Here is a 6,650-nt window from a genome sequence, read left to right as displayed (position 1 = left end):
GAGGAAGTTCAGAGAGTTTTGTAAAGGTATAATGAAATACAGAAGGGAGATGAAAAAGGCGATGGAGTCAGTGAATAGGAGGAGCGACATCAGTATGCGACGATAATATGCGGCGATAAGGTTAAGGACAACCCTGATGAATGCTGATCGGCTCTGCTGGGGTTGTCCGTGTCTAACCCATCAGAGGAAAGGGGAGGTGTTCTTAGTCGGTATGGCGATGTCATCTGGCCGAGTCTGACATAACCTAGTGACGCGGGTCACTGGGTATGCGTAATAGCATTTCCCCTTCTCACGCAAAAAAAGGTTAGGGTGTTGCCCAATGTGACCAAGTGTTTCAGGTGTCACATGTTCGGGCATACTGCGAATAAGTGCAAACTTATAAGCCCTGGAAAGGAGGAGGGCAGAAAGTTGTGGAGAAAGAAACCACACTATAGCAGTGTGCCCTAATTGACCGTACTGTGCTATTTCCAGCACAGAATTGGGTATTAAAACTGACCATGTGACGGGGTCCTTAGCATGCCCCAGTTACAGGAGGATTTTAAGGCAAGGAAGACAAGGGAGAAGATGAAAGTCCTGCAGATAAATTTGAATAGATATAGGATGGCGCAGGAATTAATGTGCCAAAGCGCGATTGAGTTATGACCGGATGTGGTGATAATATCCGAACCTAATAGGCAGCTACCTTACTAATACAATGATACTAAGGGTGATGCATCGATCTGGGTGACGCAATTCAACGGTAGAGCACCGGATGAAACTCTACAATATAGGAAGGGTGGATTAGTGAGTATAGGTGTAGGTGGTATCCTCTGTTTTAGCGGTTATTGCTCTCCTAATATTAACAAGCAGGACTACACGATGTTTATTAATATGCTTGCATCGGAAATTTTTTAAATACGTCACGAAAGGTTTAACACCTGATATATTTTTATCGAAATTTCACGAGATCACTAACACAGAGAATTTTAGTACGATTGACGATGTGGACAAGACGGAGCATTTACAGAAGTGTATGGTGGGAACATGCGAAAATACGCTAAAGAAGGTGAGCTGTACGGCGAATAAGGGGTACAGCAATTATTGGTGGAACGAGACGATCGCAGAATTGAGAGCACAAGCTCATAAAGTTTTAAGAAGAGTAACCAGAGCGAGGAAGAAGGAGGCCAGCGCGATTGTCAATTAAAAAAAGAAATAGCTGGAAGCAAAAAGAGAGATTGGGCTGGATTCTGCGAGATCTTAGAAAGTGACCCATGGGGGAAACCGTATCGCACACTTATGAGTAGATGTAATAAGAAAGGGCTACCGAATGACATGCCGATCAATAAGGTCAAAGAGATTTTAAATAGTTTATTTATTATTGGACACAGACCGCTGCAAAGGCAGGTCGATGAATGGGATAGGGAGGATATTACCTACAATACTATACTCGACGAGGAAGATGTGGTGCATATAGTTGGTAAAATTAATGAAAAGAAGGCTGTGGGAATGGATGGGGTTCCAGGTGATATAGTCGTTGATTGTAAATAATAGGAGAGAACTTATTACAAATGTGATTAACAATATCACGGACTCATCTGATGCTGGATCCCCAGCATCCAGAATCCCCAGATGCTGGAAAAAGGGAAAGGTTATAGTATTATCATAGATTCCCGTCGGCATGTCGAGTGGTGGTCCAGGCTCGACCCAACGGTCATCCGGCGACTAGACAAGCGACAAGGGTAAAGTCGGTCCCAGGGTCCCCCCTCGTTCGATATATATGATCGGGGACCAAACTGAAGGTAATGTGAATGCAACTAGAGTAGGGGCTACGAAAAAAGTGGCAAGCGGTAAGACAGCCGCAAAGAAATATTATGCCCTATAAAAGCGTAGAAGCAAGATCTAGAGAGCATCTCGGAGGTGGTCACGACGACGGAATTGTCGGACAGTGGAAGTGCGATGATAAGGACGAAAGAGCAGCTTAGAAAGATAGTTATTATAAATAGCAAGGCGATTGAGGAAAAGCAAGTGACAGGAGAGGCAACAGATGACTATGCTAATAAGCGAAGTATTTACTGAGATATAGCTTGTAACGAATAGGTTATACTTGTTATCGAGGAATAAAACGCTGCAAACCAGCAAGCGGCTGGAGACGGCAATCAAGAAAACCGCAAGGACGGAGCCAAGGCAGCCCTCCTATGCGGAGAAAGTTAAGATGAAGAGTAACAAGGTGGGGCACAAGGCGGTTAAACCACCAAAGAATGCAGTGATAATCCGCCCAGAATCAACAGAAAGCAAGATCAAATCAAGCGAGGAAGCGCGGGAAGTGGTCTTCACATTAGTGAACCCGCGTGAAAAGGGAGTACAAGTTACTGCAGTCAAAAAAATTAGCGGGAACGGCTTGGTCGTGGAAAGGACGAAGCCCGAAGACCTAAAAGCGTTCACGGAGAACGCGAAGTTAAAGGAGGCTGGCCTAAAAACCAGCACGCCGCAGAGGAGATTGCCCCGTGTAATTCTCTATGACGTACCACGGGAAATCCCGGAGAAGAAGTTACTTTTCTGCATCAGGAAGTAGAACCAGGATAGATTAACAGAAGAAGACGTTGCAGTCATTAGATTCTGCTCCAGAACTGGCCGCAAGGACTCCCAAGAAACCAACTGGGTACTGGAAGTATCCCCCCTTCCAGGTAAGGGATAAATAAATAACCAGTAAAATATTTATCTCGTGGAATGCCTATAAGGTTAGAGGTTACATAGCCTTTAGTCGATGCTTTAAATGCCAAGGCTAAGGCCACGTGACAAAATACTGTCGACTAAACTACGAAATCTGCGCACACTGCGCAGAAAGCGGACATAGCACTAAGCAGTGCACAAGTAAGGATAAGAATGCCAGCTACGTAAACTGTAAGAAGACTGGGAAAGAGGAGATCATGCGGCCTCCAGTGCGGATTGCCCCATGTACAAGACGCCACAAGGAGATACCTCCAACTGGTACCTCCAACTGGCGAACGACCCTGGCGGCAATGCTGTCCGCCCTCTTACCCGACGATCAAGAAGAAATGGACACGCCGGAGCAGACAGAGATCACCCCTCCAAATGAAGAAGACACCTCAGAGTTCCGGTTCGAAGAACTCGGCGGCACTGTGAAACGACTGAAGAGGGGCAAATGTCCTGGCCCCGACTTGATCGAAGCGGAGATAATACAAGGTGCCTGGGGGGGAGGGGGATTCACCAAGAACTCCTCTGGCTCATGAATGGCTGCCTCACTTGGGGAGTCTTCCCAAGAATATGGAAAGTGGGAAACGTCATTACCATCCCTAAAGGACCAGATCGGGATAGAAGTAGTCCGAAGTCCTACAGACCGATTTGCCTACTATCTATGGTGGGCAAAGTGCTGGAAAGGATGATGGCTACAAGGATGGGGACTATCTTTCATACGCACGAGATGTCCTCGGATCGACAATACGGCTTTCGCCCCGGAAGATCAAGTGTAAACGCGATCATTAAATTCCGAGAGAAGGTCGAACAAATGAGCGACAAGAAGTACGTCCTCGCCATCGCACTTGACATATCAGAAGTCTTCGATAACGTCTGGAGGCTGAACGTAATGTACGAGCTGAAGAGAAGAGGCTGCCCCAACAACCTCGGCTGAGGGACGAGGAGTTACTTCTCGGATAGAATCGTGCAAATCACTGGGAAAAATGAAACAATCAGCAAGCCCGTCACGAAAGGATGCCCGCAGGGATCGGTATTGGGTCCAAGTTTCTGGAATCTAGTATTCGATGACCTGCTGGCTGATATAACGACAAGTGCGATAGAATGCGAACATATCGTGTACGCGGATGATATAGTGATCCTAGTCGCTGGAAACGCAAGGACAGAACTACAGAAGAGACGACAAGAAGTAGTTACACGCGTCTCCACGTGGTGCACCAGGAAGAAGCTATCGCTATCGGCGGAAAAGACGGAGATGCTCCTAGTCAAGGGCAAATTGGATGCGGAGAGACCACCGATCATCAAAATCGACGGTAAAAGTGTTAAAATGGGTAAAGTGGTCAAGTACCCGCAACACTGGGCAACACAGGGTCCAGTGACGACGACGACAGCAATAACAACAACAACAATAACAATCACGGAGAAGACAACAACTAATAGCGGAAGACGAAATCCTACAAAGAAGAAACCTGGAACGACAGCATCGGACTTAAGATAGGAGAACCAGTATAAAAGAACTGGAAATAACAAACACAGAAAGAAAAGACGGAAAGCAAACCGACAAGTAAGAACTGGGGAAGAAACCCTACGATCATCGGTGCAGGCGGTACTCATGCAAATGAATACTGTGACGGTGCAGGGAATAATCAGATGGAAAGCCAACCTGCTGGGACCGAGCTACACGCTGGCACCTCCTCGTGGCCCCCGCCGGTAACCGCNNNCTCGGCGAGATGGGCGCATCACGCCGCGCCGGCTAAGCGACCTGCCGCCCGAAAGGGCAGGTTCAACTTGCCCAATGACCCGAAAAGGGGAGGGTAGGGTTTTTCCAAGTCGCGCGCCGACCACGTATGCGCGCCGTTCCCCGGGCATTGGACGCCCGAAGGTGGACGACGATAATTAACGAGCACCTATTCAGCGAAGCCAGTATGAGTTCTATACTCGAGGAATGGCGCGGTCCGTCTTACAAACTATTTGTAGCTAAGAAGAAGTATTCAAGGACTACTGCCCTCGCGAGAAGCAGTGAGGACAGAAATAAAAGAAAAGAAATATCGTCACTGCAAGGGGAAGGCGATGTTAGGACGAAGAGGGCAACGGATGGTGAGGCTTCTTATGCCGATGTTTGTAGATGTGTAGGATCCGATGGGGAAACGATATACGATCGTGTGAACAGTGATAATAGGGAAGAAGGGAGTGTGGTGCGTAGTAGAAAGGAGAGAAGGAAAGAGAAACCGAGTCCATTGAAGGCGGAGAGTGAAGTGGTACCTACGGATGAACGTAGAGGAAAGGTAGGAAGGACCGAAAGAATACGTAATAGGCCTGAGGTCATTCTTGTGAAAGTAGAAGGAGGGAAAGAATGGCTACAAGTCTACAAGGAGATCATGGAGGCAAAAGAGATCTTGAAGGAGAGCCGTGGCATAAGAAGAGCCAGAACCGACGATATTTTGATAGAGATGAGGCCTGGCAGTGATGAGAAGGTTGAGATGAACAAGCTAAACGAAGTAAAAGGCGATAAGTTGCGCGCGACGCCTATGCAGGACAAGGTTTCGATTGAGATTAAGGACATAGATCCCCTTATAAGTAGGGAGGGGCTTGTTGAGTCCTTAGTCGATAAGCTAAAAATTAAAGACAGTAGTGAAATAGAGGTCAAAACACTGAGACGAGCAGCGTGGGGCACACAGTCGGCGATTGCGGTGTTACCGAAAGTTTACGTTGATAAGGGTGGCGTTAACATCAGGAGAAGGATAAGGATTTTGCCGAACGTGTTTAAATGTTTTAGGTGCCACATGTTTGGGCATACGGCAAATAAATGCAGAACGATAAGTCCGGGCAAAGAGGTCTGCAGGAAATGCGGAGAAAAGGATCACACAATAGCTGTGTGCCCAAATCAGCCTCACTGTGCTGTATGCAGTAAGGAAATAAGTGCTAGATTTAATCACGTGAGGGAGTCATTAGCATGCCCCAGTTATAGGAAAATGTTGAGGCAAAGTAGTCGAGGGAAAAATTGGAGATACTACAAATTAATCTATATAGATGCAAGATGGCGCAAAACATGATGTATCAATGCGCGATTGAAAATAGGCCGGATATAGTAATTATCTCGCAACTTAATAGACAGCTACCGTTTTGGTACAAAGATGCAAAAGGTGATGCTGTCACGTCCCGCGCTGCGCACGCGCCGTAACGTAGAGTAAAACTACCAATAGCGCGAGTGAGCGTTTCAATTTGAGATTCAAATAAAATTTAACAATTTGTATAGAAACCAAATTCGAGTCTCACCACCCCCACGGAATAACCCGTCATATGACGACCCCTCCACGGTAGACCTAGTTATAAATAAGCGTAGCGACATAGAAGATACAGAGATAATTCCTTAGTACACAGTAGTTAATTCCTCAGTTCTGTGTGATTAGTTCCTCAGTTCTTGGTGATTAATTCCTTGGTTCTTGGCGATCAGTTCCCCAATTCTTGGCAAGTAATTTCTTTGTTCATAGCGATTAGGTCTCAATTCCTTTAGCTCTTAATTTCTCAGTTTCTTTGCCTTTCAATTCTTTAGTTCCTTAGATTTTCAGCTCTTAGTTCCTTTAGCTCTTAGTTTTTTTGCTCTTAGTTCTTAAGTTCTTTAGTCCTTTAGTTCTTTAGCATTTAGTTCTTTCTTTCATTAGTTCCCAGTTCTTGTCAGCTTTGTTAATCGACGTGTTTGTATTTGTCAACTTGTAAATTATTGAAAATCAATTAAATTAAAATCTTGTAATTAATAAGAGTGAAAACGTATCGCGAACGATTGTAACTTCGAGTATTCGAAATTTCAACGACAATTCTGTCAATTAGAATTAGAATAAACATTTGTTATGGAAAATATTTGTCTAATAATATAATAGGATTAAGCGAACATTTATTTTCACCAACTTTGATCATCTCCCGTGCCAGTACTCCTACGCTACCGCCTGGGGCACGCAGGC

General features: G+C 45.6%; 1 long non-coding RNA gene across 1 annotated transcript; it reads left to right on the top strand.

The window, feature by feature from the left end:
* The first annotated feature begins 219 nt into the window (after nucleotides 1-219).
* On the top strand, nucleotides 220-5,971 carry LOC117152439. Its single transcript, XR_004462822.1, has 3 exons — nucleotides 220-303; nucleotides 405-407; nucleotides 5,948-5,971. It is a non-coding gene; the product is annotated as an uncharacterized LOC117152439 (long non-coding RNA).
* The last annotated feature ends 679 nt before the right edge of the window (nucleotides 5,972-6,650 follow it).

Source organism: Bombus impatiens, unplaced genomic scaffold, assembly GCF_000188095.3.
Source record: "Bombus impatiens unplaced genomic scaffold, BIMP_2.2 scf_1904, whole genome shotgun sequence".
NCBI classification, from domain to species: Eukaryota; Metazoa; Arthropoda; class Insecta; order Hymenoptera; family Apidae; genus Bombus; species Bombus impatiens.
This window is presented reverse-complemented; position numbering and strand designations above follow the sequence as displayed.